General features: G+C 44.7%; 1 pseudogene; it reads right to left on the bottom strand.

Moving 5' to 3' along the window:
* Positions 1-634: 634 nt before the first annotated feature.
* LOC124037685 overlaps positions 635-14,791 on the bottom strand; it is a 49,464-nt pseudogene continuing 35,307 nt past the window's right edge.

The raw sequence follows: 14,791 nt of genomic DNA, 5'->3' as shown, positions 1-14,791 counted from the left end.
CCACTAAGCTGTGTGGCTGCAGACATCTTTACCAACCTTTCCAGACCCATCAGCCCTGTATGGTGGTTAGTCACAGTCCTGCTGCTCTTGGGAATATGCACTTAAAAGTTACTCAACTACAATGTACAAACCATCATACAATTTAGTTTTTCCATTTCTTTTTCTCCCCGGCTCTAAGCAAATCCGACCCACGAATGTCTTTTTTTTTTTGCTTTCAGAGAGCTTTATTTACAGTTGATATATACTGAGTTCAAAGGTCACGATGCAGTAGTGAAAATACCTGTCTATGTGCCCTAACAAATACAATAGAAAACATGTAATTGTTGAGTGTTGATGTAAGTAGCCATTTCCCTGAAATTGTAGAATACTGTGAACACAAATTTTAGTTTTGTATTCTGGATAGTGTTCTGTCCTTTTATCATGATTTACAATACAATCATATTGCTGCTGAATCTAACCACCTTTAGTCATTGGAATCTCACAGCAAACTGTCTGTCCGCCATGCCATCTGCTATATGAGTACAGACAGACAGTGATACGAGCAGAGACTGGGTAAGGCTACACACAAAAATGTAGTCACCCACACACACACACACCCACCCACCCACCCCAAACGTCCAGCCCCCCCCCCAGCACTCACAACCCCCTTATCTCCCTCTGTGCACACACCATGGTCCTACTGCTCATCATGAATTCTAAGGCTAAAAAAATATGTTTTTTCATTTTGTAAAAAAAAAAGAGAGAAAAAAGGTGAGGGAAAATCAGAGGTCTTTGGAGGAATCCCACGTTTTGTGTCGCTAGACTACCAGCTTTTTCTGAGCATATTTTTTTTAAGGTCAAAGTCCCAGATATTCGACTTCACCCTCATCTGCATCCTTTACGAAAGTAAATAAAACAAAGTACAATGTGTCTCTGGTCTCCACGACGCCCACCACTCTCTTTACAGTCCATTGGTGCGCCAAGGGAGCCTCACCCCCACTTTATCCAATCAGAGTGCTCCCTCATCAGTAGATGACTTCGTACACAGTGGCCTTCTTGTCACCCGAGCCTGTCACAATGAACTGGTCATCAGGGGGAGATGTCACAGCTGAGCACAGAAGACGACTCCTTTGACTGGAGAAACAAAAATGGTTAAAAATGTAAAAAAATAAGACTCCAGTTACACACACACACACACACACACACACACACAATATCATTATAAAAAAGTGATTTATATAACAAATGGCTTAATTAACTAGAAATCCAACAAATGCATTTGAAATAGAATTTCTCTAGTGACAAAGTTTAAGGCACAAACCAGTAGTAAATCAAAGCGGGGACCTACTTGGAATATGCTTGATCCATAGGGTGTCCGCCATGCGTTCAGAAGGTTATCTTTGCCTGTGCTCACAAACCATTTACCTGCAGAACCAAAGACACACACAATGGGAGATGGACAGAGGAGATGCAGCATGACAGAGGGAGGGCTAGTTTGTTGCATACCGGGAGAAAGAGACATCTGCTTTGTGAGCCACAGTCATTTCAGACTAACCCTACCTATTCAAAAGAGTATCTTAAATAAGTCTCCCTCCTTTTTCTTATTTTCCTACTAGCCTTTTGCTCGTAGATACTTTACTGAAGGGAAATGTACTTCCTATGAATGAGATGTGGTTGTCCCACCTAGCTACTTAAGATGAATGCACTAATTGTGTGTCACTCTGGATAAGAGTCTGCTAAATGACTACATTTTTTATTTTGTCCCCAAGATCACACAAGAAAACATTTGAATGGAACAATTAGCAGTGTGGTACGTACCACAGTAGGCAAACTTGAGGGAGAGCACACAGCTCTCATGGAGGTGCAGCTGGTACTTGTCTGGTTTGGAGACATGCAGCACTTCTACATTACTGCTCTCCATGCCGACTGCCAGCCACTCTCCTGTAGGACAGTAACCCAAAGAAAAGATCTGGAGGGAGGGAGAGGATGAGAGAGAGAGGAAAAGCTCATTACACGACTGAATGGAGCGACAGGTCTTGTATATTAGGCTGTGGCTGTGGCTACAGTTTGACAAAGAAAAGTACATGTTTAGAACTGATAATTGATCACATGGTGCAAGAATGAACGCAATTAATTGATTAGCGAATGTTATCAATGGACACAGCTTTGTAGAACCAAAACAAACACCCGCCTCTGCTCAACACTCGAACAATTCATTTGGGGAGCTGCTGCAGTTCAAACGATATTGTGCTAATCTCCCTCGCGGCAGTCAAGCCGAAAGCATTCCGCCAAAAGTCATTCACAATCTAGTCCTTTGCGGCCACAACTAGACCTCGTTTCAAAGCCATCAATAAATAATCGTATGTACATGGATACTTGTAAAAGCGTGCTTCAAACAGTCACAAATGACAGCTACAATAAGCCTCCAACAGTGAACTAGAAGCTTGTAGAAATATGATTCCAGTTTTAAGTTTGCCCGTGGGGGGGGGGGGTCCTGCGTGCTCTGGGCATTACTGAATCAAACTAAATAATAATAATAATAATAATAATAAATGCCATTTAGCAGACGCTTTTATCCAAAGCGACTTACAGTCATGTGTGCATACATTCTACGTATGGGTGGTCCCGGGAATCGAACCCACTACCCTGGCGTTAGAGTTGAAAGATGTTATTTTGTTGAAAAGATTGGAGTCAGTAAAAAGATCCAAACTTCCAATCACTACTGAGAGCCACTACATAGGCAGCGGAGTGGGCAGCAGTACGTAAATTAAATTAAATACTTCACATGCGCATAAATCTCCATATTTAGCTACGGCAAATCGGGTTCCAGAAAATCCGGAAACGCAGCCACTCCATATATATTAACAAGTGAAGTACAGTACTGGGGATGTATCCACATAGCATCTCAGAAAAAGTTTTAGGAATCGTGTTAAGACACTGCTCAGACAAACTCTGAGCCAGGATTAAAATCAACACAGGTTTATCTCAGCTGGTAATCACAACAGTTACTGCAAAGAAAAGATAGTGATGACGCTCATTGACATTGTTTCAAATAGGGAATAACCAATCGCGATAAGGCATCGCCAGCTGTGATCTCTATAGCACGTTTCAAAACATACATAAGTCTTCCAGGTCCCCAAACCGTCACTCTACCACCACCATATTTGACCGTTGGTACGAGGTTCTTACTGTGGAATGCAGTGTTTGGTTTTCGCCAGGCATAATGGGACCCATGTCGTCCAAAACGCTGACTCAAGTTTGCCAGGTAGCACCTGGATGATCAGCCTATACAGATTCAATATGTTACTTTTTGGATCCAGCGTTGTGTGATGTGTGTGATGGTTTGAGGATGCTTTGCTGCCTCAAGACATGGACAACTTGCCCTCCTTGAAAGAACCATGAATACTGCTGTGTATCAGAGAATTGATACAGAGTAGAATTCATGGTTAAGCTGAAGCGCAGCTGGGTCATGCAGCAAGACAATGATTCAACACACAAAAGCAAGTCTACATCAGAATGGCTGAAAAGAAACCTGGAATTGCCTAGTCAAAGTCCAGACCTAAACCTGATTGAAATGTTTTGGCAGGACCTGAAATGAGCAGGTCGTACTCGAAAACCGACAAATGTTTCTGAGTTAAAGCAGTTCTGCATGGAAGAGTGGGCCAAAATTCCTCCACAGTGATGTGAGAGACTGATGAACTATAGCTGCAATGACTGCAACCAAACACTTCCTAAAAGGTAGCACAACCAGTTATTGAGTGTAAAGAGGCAATTACTTTTTCACACAGGGGTGTTGATACTTTTTCATTTATTTAATAAACAAAGGTATGCAACAGGTTATTTGTTCACCCAGGTAGCCTTCATCTAATATTAGGTTTTAGTTGAAGAGCAATTCATATCCAAAATATGTCAAAAAGAGAAAATAAAGGGGCCAACCTTTTTTTTTAACTAACTGATGGTTGTTAAAATTGGATTTTTGTATAATATAACCATTATATTAACACACAACTAAATTGCTTTGGCACAGTAGGCATCACATCACATACTAATAATGATATATAAATAATTTGAAAGGTCTAGAATGTTCATCGAACAATCAAAGTTAACATTTTTCTTTACAATGTGAAATTGCGCTCTAAAAGGATAACTTGAAATAACACAGATGTAGTTTAAAACCTGTTAAGACTCTAGGGGCAGTATTTCATTTTTGGATAAAAAGACATGCCCGTTTTAAGCGCAATATTTTGTCACGAAAAGATGCTCGACTATGCTTGGAATTGATAGTTTTGGAAAGAAGACACTCTGACGTTTCCAGAACTGCAAAGATTTTCACTGTGAGTGCCATAGAACAAAATCTACAGGCAAAACCAAGATGTTTGAGTGACCAGGAAATCAACAGGATTTCTGGAGGCACGTTTTCCATGATCTCCTTATATGGCTGTGAATGCGACAGGAATGAACGGACACTTCCTATCGTTTCCCCCCAGGTGTCTGCAGCATTGTGACGTATTTGTAGGCATATCATTGGAAGATTGACCATAAGAGCCTACAATTACCAAGTGTCCCGCACGGTGTCTGCGTGGAAATTGGTGCACAAAAGTCAGGTACCAGTATTTTTCCATCCGAATCAGAGAAGAATGCACGCTTTCAGGGAAGGGATTTCAATGAAGAGATATGACAAAACACCTTGAGGATTGATTCAAACAACGTTTTCCATGTTTCAGTCGATATTATGGAGTTAATTCGGAAAAAAGTTTGACGTTTAGGTGACTGAATTTTCGGTTAGTTTCGGTAGCCAAATGCATAGTAACAAAACGGAACGTTGTGTCCCTACACAAGCATCTTTCAGGAAAAACTGGACATCTGCTATGTAACAGAGTCTCCTCATTGAAACATCTGAAGTTCTTCAAAGGTAAATTATTTTACTTGATCCCTTTGCTGGTTTTTGTGAATGTTGCGTGCTAAATGCTAACGCTAAATGCTAAGCTAGCTATCACCACTCTTACACAAATTATTGATTTTCTCTGGTTCTAAAGCATATTTTGAAAATGAGACGACAGGATTGTTAAGAAAAGGATAAGAAAAGGATAAGCTTGAGGATAGGCATATTTATTTCATTTAATTTGCAATTTTCAGAAATCGCTAATTTTGCGTTATGGTAATGAGCTTGAGGCTGTAGTCACGATCCCGGATCCGGGATGGGGCGGACTAAGAGGTTAATTAAATAATCAAAAGAAGATTTATTATTTATTAGCCTTATGGTTCTAAGTATCTAGGCATATCTTGTGAAATCATTGTCTAGAGCACAAGAGATAAGTCTACTGTTGTACACAGACCTAGATTGTATAAGGATTGATCATATAGAAATATCAAAACACTCTTTCAACAACTCAAAAGCAGTTGCATGTGGTGCAGGAACCACTGACTCAATGCATTTTTCTATTATCAAGACACCTGCTGGTAACTTAACTGTTTAGGACAGCTCATGAGGTGTCCTAAATACATGTTGACATTGTGGGACTGTTATGACAAAGGAGGCTTAAGGCAGAGATTTTATTTTCACTCATAAAAGTAGGGGTAAAATGTATATTCTTAGAATCAATTTTATACTCTGAGACACTGTGAATACTGGCCCTGATCTAGTCTCAGTTGGTGTCAGTACCTGTGAGGTGAAGTCGTGCTGCTGCAGCTGTCGTCCCTCTCTCAGGTCCCAGCAGCGTACTGTGTTGTCCAGCCCCCCTGTCCACAGTTTGGTCCCATCGTTGGAGATGTCAATACAGCTGGCCCCGTCAGTGTGGCCCTGGAACTGCCTGGGGAGCACAGAGATACAATCAACATCAACCCAGAGCCATTCAGATGTGATCCATAGTCATCTAGCCCACTGCCTTGCTCTCTTCCCCTCTACCCTTCTCCCCTCATCTCCACTCTCCTGCCCTACCCTCTCACTCTACTCTTGTGCACTCTCCTCTCCAGCCCTACACTACCCTCCTCTCCAGCCCTACACTACCCTCCTTCTCCTCCTCCTCTCCAGCCCTACACTACCCTCCTTCTCCTCCTCTTCTCCAGCCCTACACTACCCTCCTTCTCCTCTCCAGCCCTACACTACCCTCCTTCTCCTCCTCTTCTCCAGCCCTACACTACCCTCCTTCTCCTCTCCAGCCCTACACTACCCCCCTTCTCCTCCTCTTCTCCAGCCCTACACTACCCTCCTTCTCCTCCTCTTCTCCAGCCCTACACTACCCTCCTCCTCTTCTCCAGCCCTACACTACCCTCCTTCTCCTCCTTCTCCTCCTCTTCTCCAGCCCTACACTACCCTCCTTCTCCTCCTCTTCTCCAGCCCTACACTACCCTCCTTCTCCTCCTCTTCTCCAGCCCTACACTACCCTCCTTCTCCTCCTCTTCTCCAGCCCTACACTACCCTCCTTCTCCTCCTCTTCTCCAGCCCTACACTACCCTCCTTCTCCTCCTCTCCTGCAGCCCTACACTACCCTCCTTCTCCTCCTCTCCTGCAGCCCTACACTACCCTCCTTCTCCTCCTCTCCTCCAGCCCTACACTACCCTCCTTCTCCTCCTCTCTTCTCCACACCTACACTACCCTCCTTCTCCTCCTCTTCACAGCCCTAAACTACCCTCCTTCTCCTCCTCTCCTCCAGCCCTAAACTACCCTCCTCTCTCCTCTTCTCTCCACAGCCCTACACTACCCTCCTTCTCTCCTCTCCAGCCCACCTACCCTCTCCAGCCCTACACTACCCTCCTCTCCTCCTCTCTGCAGCCCCACACCCTCCTTCTCCTCCTCTCCTACCCTCCTTCTCCTCCTCTCCACACCTACACTACCCTCCTTCTCCTCCTCTCCACACCTACACTACCCTCCTTCTCCTCCTCTCCACACCTACACTACCCTCCTTCTCCTCCTCTCCACACCTACACTACCCTCCTTCTCCTCCTCTTCTCCACACCTACACTACCCTCCTTCTCCTCCTCTTCTCCACACCTACACTACCCTCCTTCTCCTCCTCTTCTCCACACCTACACTACCCTCCTTCTCCTCCTCTTCTCCACACCTACACTACCCTCCTTCTCCTCCTCTTCTCCACACCTACACTACCCTCCTTCTCCTCCTCTTCTCCACACCTACACTACCTTCCTTCTCCTCCTCTTCTGCCCAGGATCTGGTTGTGCAGGTCCCATACCACAATATTTCCCCTCTCCTAGCCTCATCTTCCTCTTTATCCCCCGCTCGTTCTCCTCTCCTTACCTAACCAGGGTCTGGTTGTGCTGGTCCCATACCACAATATTTCCCCTCTCCTAGCCTCATCTTCCTCTTTATCCCCCGCCCGTTCTCCTCTCCTTACCTAACCAGGGTCTGGTTGTGCAGGTCCCAGACTACAATGTTTCCGTCGCTGCAGCAGGAGAAGCAGACCTTGTTGTCGGGGGAAATGGCCAGAGCGTAGCAGGCCGGGGCAGAAGACGTCAACTCCGCCTTAATGCGGGGAGTGGGTGTGGCCAAGTCCCAGATTGACAGTGTGCTAGCCTCGCCTCCAACGATGAGGGTCCGGCCATCAGGGAGGAGTTTGCAGGAGCGGATGTAGTTATCCCTATTCTGATTGGGTAACAGAGAAAATAACTAAAGTAATTAGAGGGTGCAAATGTGTCTGTGTGCAGTGGGCAACATAAAATTCACAACTATTAATAATATGACCGCAGCAGAATTAAGTCCAAGGATTGCAGCCGCAGCAGTACCACCATTGTAAAACATTACCACCCAGCAACATTTACCTTCAAGACAACATGGTACATACATTTTTCATGTGCACTGTAAAGTATAAAAAAATAAAAATAAAATGCCTATCACTTTAAGTTGTCCTTACATGACCACTGTTTGAGTGAGTCCTTCCTTTGCCATCTCTTTGGTGTCAGTGTGTTTGTGTCTCTAAGCAGAGTGTCTCTCCACTCACCAGACAGTCAAGCTGGGCCATAGCACTCTTGCTGCCAGGCTGGCTGATGTCCCACACCTTGACACACCCCTTGCCGCCGGTGTAGACGTGGCGTGTGGAGGTGCTGATGGTAACGGCACACACCACCTCTCCATGGTTCAGAGTGTGGATCTGCCGGGCGTGCCGCGGGATGCCCGGGCCCAGCAGGGCGTCTGGAGGGAAAGGCACCGGCTGCATCTGTCCATCCGCACTTACATGGAAAGAGTAGGCACTGGTGAGAGAGAGGAGGTAAACAGAGGGAGGAGAAGAACAAAAATATTACTGTATACACTACCGGTCAAAAATTCGGGAACACATATTCATTCAAGGGTTTTTCTTAATTTTTTACTATTATCTACATTGTAGAATAATAGTGAAGACATCAAAACTATGAAATAATACATATGGAATCTTGTAGTAAATAATTGTTTAAGTAAATCAAATACATTTTCATTTGTCCAATTTCTTCCTCCTTAATGCATTTGAGTCAGTTGGCTCAAACGCCAATCACAAAGGTCAGAGTCTCAAATTGTTTCCCAAGTAGAACGATTCCAGTCAAGACCAGGTCGTGCATTCTAAGAAGAGTCAAGACAAGTCTCAAGTCAAGCAAAAAAAAAAAAATGCTTTACATACAATGACTTGTATGTACAACTACAAATCTGTCTATTTGTTGAAGCTATCAGACAGGCCGTTTCAGTATTTTGCCTAACACATTTTGATATGTAAGAATTAAGTTTAATAACAAATTCCAAATGCAAGCTTCATAAGTAATTGATCAATTTACCACAAGACCTACAATAAGACCAGTAGATAGGCCTATGCTAGTCATTGTTCATTGACACTCCATTGCTGGTGAGCTTGCAAAGTAACCAGTTAATAGTGTCACCAAACAATATTTGGAGCTGGATATTTATGTCAAGCATTTCGCCCTACAAATTGACGTTTGCGCTGCACCAGATCCTATAGCGGTCCTAAACATCAAATCAAATGTATTTATATAGCTCTTCGTACATCAGCTGATATCTCAAAGTGCTGTACAGAAACCCAGCCTAAAACCCCAAACAGCAAGCAATGCAGGTGTAGAAGAGCCCCAAAAAGCAGCGGTTCAAAGCTCACGACCCCCCCCCCCCCCATGCACACGAGTGCACATAATCACTGCGCATAATCACCTGTCATTAGTCACCAGTCATTCATGCTAGCAGGCAATATTAACTGGATATCAGGGATATCATTTCACTTCTCTGTCCAGAGCAAGCAGAATTATAAGGCCTAACTGTATGCAGCGGGGGTTGCAGGATAGGGTGGAAAGCACGGTCTGTCAGCGCCTCGTCCTATCACTTGAGGGCCGCCTGCCCGCCGAATGCTCGTTGCCAACTGGGTAGACCCTCTTCCTCACGAATAACATTATTCATTCGCCAGAATGTTACATCTTCATACCATAATATTGAAGGCAGTGCGATGTTACAGCCATCTTTAGACCTATAGCCAGTAGCACCCAAACTAGGCCTATCTGAAATATGAAAATGATCAATGAAATCACCAGGTAGCCTGTTATTGTTCTTGCAAAAATGTGTCTGTAGTAGATTTCTAAACGGTATTTTATATGAATAATATAAAACGTAGTCCTACTCTGTTTTTGCCAGAGAAAAGTAAACAAGAGCTTTCTAGACACTAATCTCTGGGTATGCGTGCTCGCCTATGGGTGCTTATGCTGATGACTGGTCAACAATCAAGACATGCCATTTTTGTGTTCTGAAACACAGATGAGATGTTTGAGACAATTTAGTGCAATACATTAGGCCTATATTAGAAATCAGATCAAATGGACAAAGATACATAGAAAATACAAATGGTGGCCTATTAAAATATATGAAAAATATATATTTATTCCATTCAATTTCACAATCGCGACCCCCCGAAACCATCTCACTTTGAGAACAACTGCACTACCCTGACATGTGTTGATTAACAGTTAGCTGGTCCAATCAGAGAGCAGTTTACACATTTCACTAGAAAATCTGTTTCACTTCTGTTGCAAGTCGATGCAACAGCTACTGTCTCTGGCTGCATGGAGAGTAATCAGACACCGTGCCACAAAATGAGTGACAAAACTTTACAAAACCTGCCCAGATCATTTCAAATCAACAGTCTCAAGTCAAAGCATAGTCTTGAGGCTCCAAGTCAAGTCATTATTTGCTATCAAGTCGAGTCTCAAGTCAAATTTGCAATTGGAGTCAGAAAAGAGTCCAAGTCATGCATCTGAGTCCACACCACTGATGATTCCAACCTCCGTGTGAAAATATATATAAAAACACAGGAAAATGTGTGCAGTTTTTTGACTGCACTGGGCCTTCAACAAAGCTGAAGCTTGAGGTTACCCTCAAGACAATAAAAGCCTACAATAGCAACAAACGAGTATGAAGACATAACAGTAAAATTGTGCTGTGGTCAGAGAATTAGAGGGTGTGATGACCGTATAAGTGGCTGTGGTAGCAGCGGCAGAGAGAACAGTACTCACGGTTTCCCCGAGGCAGTGGACTGCAGGCTGGCTGGTAACCCTGGTACCCTCATGTGGGGGTGGGGAGACTCATAGCCCACCTGGAGGACACGGACAACATGTTAGCTCAGGCATCTGACAGAGCGGTTACAACTGCAGTTACAACCACATACTAGAAATGGACCGTTTCCCCACAGTGAATAATCAGTCCATACCACAAAGAGATATAACTGGTTTATGAGGTCATATCATTTCATTTTCAATAAAAGCCTACTCAGTGTGCAAGTGCATGAACACAGACACAGTTGAAGTCGGAAGTTTACATACACTTCGGTTGGAGTCAAAAAACTCGCTTTTCAACCACTTCACAAATTTCTTGTTTAACCAACTATAGTTTTGACAAGTCAGTTAGGACATCAACTTTGTTGCATGACACAAGTAATTTTTCCAACAATTATTTACAGATTATTTCACTTATAATTCACTGTATCACAATTCCACTGGGTCAGAAGTTTACATACACTAAGTTGACTGTGCCTTTAAACAGCTTGGACAACTCCAGAAAATTATGTTATGGCTTGAGAAGCTTCTGATAGGCTAATTGACATCATTGGAGTCAATTAACTATGCCACTTTGTTTACTTTGTCTACACACTCATCTCATATGTATATACTGTACTCGATACCATCTACTGTATGCTGCTCTGTACCATCACTCATTCATATATCCTTATGTACATGTTCCTTATCCCCTTACACTGTGTATAAGACAGTAGTTTTGGAATTGTTAGTTAGATTACTTGTTGGTTATCACTGCATTGTCGGAACTAGAAGCACAAGCATTTCGTTACACTCGCATTAACATCTGCTAACCATGTGTATGTGACAAATAAAATTTGATTTGATTTGATTTGAATTGGAGGTGTACCTGTGGATGCATTTCAAGGCCTACCTACAAACTCAGTGCCTCTTTGCTTGGCATCATGGGGAAGTCAAAAGAAATCAGTTAAGACCTCAGAAAAAAAAAGTCTGGTTCATCCTTGCTATCAATCTCCAAACACCTGAAGGTACCACGTTCATCTCTACAAACAATAGTATGCAAGTATAAACACCATGGGACCATGCAACCGTCACCCCGCTCAGCAAGTAGACAGGTTCCGTCTCCTAGAGATGAACGTACTTTGGTGCGAAAAGTGCAAATCAAGCCCAGAACAGCAAAGGACCATGTGAAGATGCTGGAGGAAACGGGTACAGAAGTATCTATATCCACAGTAAAACAAGTCCTATATCGACATAACCTGAAAGACCACTCGGCAAAAAAGAAGCCACTGCTTCAAAACCGCCATAAAAAGGCCGGACTACGGTTTGCAACTGCACATGGGGACATCATACTTTGGAGAAATGTCCTCTGGTCTGATGAAACAAAAATAGAACTGTTTGGCCATAATGACCATCGTTATGTATGGAGGAAAACGGGGGATGATTGCAAGCTGAAGAACGCCATCCCAACCGTGAAGCACGGGGGTGGCAGCATCATGTTGTGGGGGTGCTTTGCTGCAGGAGGAACTGGTGCACTTCACAAAATAGATGGCATCATGAGGTAGGAAAATTATGTGGATATATTGAAGCAACATCTCAAGACATTAGTCAGGAAGTTCAAGCTTGGTCGCAAATAGGTCTTCCAAATGGACAACGACCCCAAGCAAAATGGCTTAAGGACAACAAAGTTAAGGTATTGGAGTGGCCATTACAAGGAACTGACCTCAGCCCTATAGAAATTTGTCGGTAGAACTGAAAGTAGAACTACAAACCTGACTCACGTCACACCAGCTCTGTCAGAAGGAATGGGCCAAAATTCACCCAACTTGTCGTGGGAAGCTTGTGGAAGGCTACCCGAAACATTTGACCAAGTTAAACAATGCTACCAAATACTAATTGAGTGTATCTGACCCACTGGGAATGTGATGAAAGAAATAAAGGCTAAGATAAATCTCTACTATTATTCTGACATTTCATTCTTAAAATAAAGTGGTGATCCTAACTGACCTAAGACAGGGAATTTTTACTAGGATTAAAAACTGAGTTAAATGTACTTGGCTAAGGTGTACGTAAACTTCCGACTTTGTATGTGCGTATGATATATATATATATATATATATAGAGAGAGAGAGATATAGATAGAGAGATAGATATACATCCATCTCATTTCCCTCTCGCTCTCTTTCTGTTTACCTTCCCTCCATCACTACCCCATCCCTCTCTCACCACTGGTGATCGTCCATATCCGGCTGCAGCTGCGGCGGCTGCAGAGCCGTTCATCTGGGGGGAGACCAGATGGAGCCCCGCCCCATAGGCTGCCGCTGCCCCCGCCAGCTCCCCGTTCACTCCTGGAGGGGGCAGGCTAAATGCCCCGGGGGGATACGCTCCCTGCACCGCCAGAGGGTTCCTCAGACCCAGAGCTGATGGGGAGAGGAGAAAAGGGGAGAGAGGAGATAAGATTAAGAATCGGGGTCCTCCCGAGTGGCGCAGTCATCTAAGGCACTGCATCGCAGTGCTAGAGGTGTCACTACAGACCCGGGTTCGATCTCCGGGGGGGGGGGGGGGGGGGGGGTCTCCTTGTGGCGGGCTGTAGCGGTTCCTTGTGGCGGGCTGGGTGACTGCAGGCGGACTTCGCCCGTCAGTTGAACGGTGTTTCCGACACATTGGTGCGGCTGGCATCCAGTTTAAGCTGGTGGGTGTTAGGAAGAGCGGTTAGGTGGGTCATGTTTCGGAGGACGCATGACTCCACCTTCGCCTCTCCCGAGCACATTGTGGAGTTGCAGCGATGAGACAAGGCTGTAACTACCAATTGGATACCACCAAATTGGGGAGAAAAAAGGCAAAAGAAAATGTAAAATGATTTAAAAGATTAAGAATCGATAAAGCAAATTAACCTTCAAAAGAATCCGGGCCTCCCGAGTGGCTCAGTCGTCTAAGGCACTTTATCGCAGTACTAGCTGTGCCACTAGAGATCCTGTTTCGAGTCCAGGCTCTGTCACAGCCAACCGCGACCGGGAGACCCATGGGGCGGCGCACAATTTGCCTAGCGTCGTCTGGGATAGGGGAGGGTTTGGCCAGCAGGGATGTCCTTGTCCCATCGTGCTCTAGCGACTCCTGTGGCGGGCCACCAGGTGTACGGTGTTTCCTCCGACACATTGGTGTGGCTGGCCAGGTTCCGCGGGCATTGTGTCAAGAAGCAGTGTGGCTTGGTTGGGTCGTGTTTCGCAGGACACATGGCTCTTGACCATCGCCTCTCCCGAGTCCATACGGGAGTTGCAGAGACGAGACTAACTTCCAATTGGATACCACGAAATTGGAGAGAAAAGCAACAAAAGCAACAAAAAAAATGGAAAAGCTAGAATCCAACAGAGACCAGTAGCTGATGTTTACCTTAGAACTATGAATACAGAGATGGAGACACAAAGAGAAGTTTGTATTGCTTTGGGAAAGGACATGATTACCATTCCCATTAGTGTGGCTGATAGAGTTAACACTGATAGAGAAGACAAGAGACCTTGTGTAAACAGCCAGCCTGGGAGCCAGCTCTGATCCTCTATGTAGGGTTCCACATCAAACAGGCTCAAACGCATAGCTCTCTGCCACAGAAGCAAGAACATCACAAGCGCACTACTGCACTCTGCTGGCTGGTCTGCCACACAGCAGTGTGGAGCCACTTGACTACTGAATGGGAGCTGCTGGGAGGGGAGATTGACACAGCATAATTATGAAAGTGCCAGAGTCCTCTCTTAAACTCCCAGCTGAAAATCCACACAACTGCACATCTCTCACAAACACATCATGTAACCCATGTCAGGGGCATTTTGTATAGCTCAAATGGTTGGAACAAGGCTTACCATTTTGATTAATGCATGGACTCAAATACTGAATGCAGATGGAAACTGTAGGCTGCTTCAGTCAAAATCTGATAATCAATGATCAAGGCTGATATTAAAAAACCTAGTGAAAACTTCAGTACACATGTGATCCATGATGTTCTTGGTTTTACCCAGAGGGTCAACGCCAGGTTTGCCAGGGACGGGCCGGAACTGTGGGGGTGCACTGGGGCCAGGGGTGGAGGAGTCCTGGGAACCGTGGGGGGTGCCTGGCTTCATACCTGGGGTACTGGACTTCTCCCTCTGAGACAGACACACAGAGAGAGCGAGACACAGAGAGGCAGAGCGAGAGAGAGAGATGGGGGAGAGGTGGAAGGAAGTAGAGAGAGCGAGATGGGGAGAGGAGGAGGGAGGTAAAGATTGAAAAGTGTGAAAGAGAACGAGAGGGTGTGAGAGAAGAGATCGTGTGA

This window comes from Oncorhynchus gorbuscha, linkage group LG06 (genome assembly GCF_021184085.1).
Source record: "Oncorhynchus gorbuscha isolate QuinsamMale2020 ecotype Even-year linkage group LG06, OgorEven_v1.0, whole genome shotgun sequence".
Lineage (NCBI taxonomy): Eukaryota > Metazoa > Chordata > Actinopteri > Salmoniformes > Salmonidae > Oncorhynchus > Oncorhynchus gorbuscha.
Note: the sequence above shows the minus strand (reverse complement) of the source record. Positions and strands in the feature narration are given on the sequence as shown.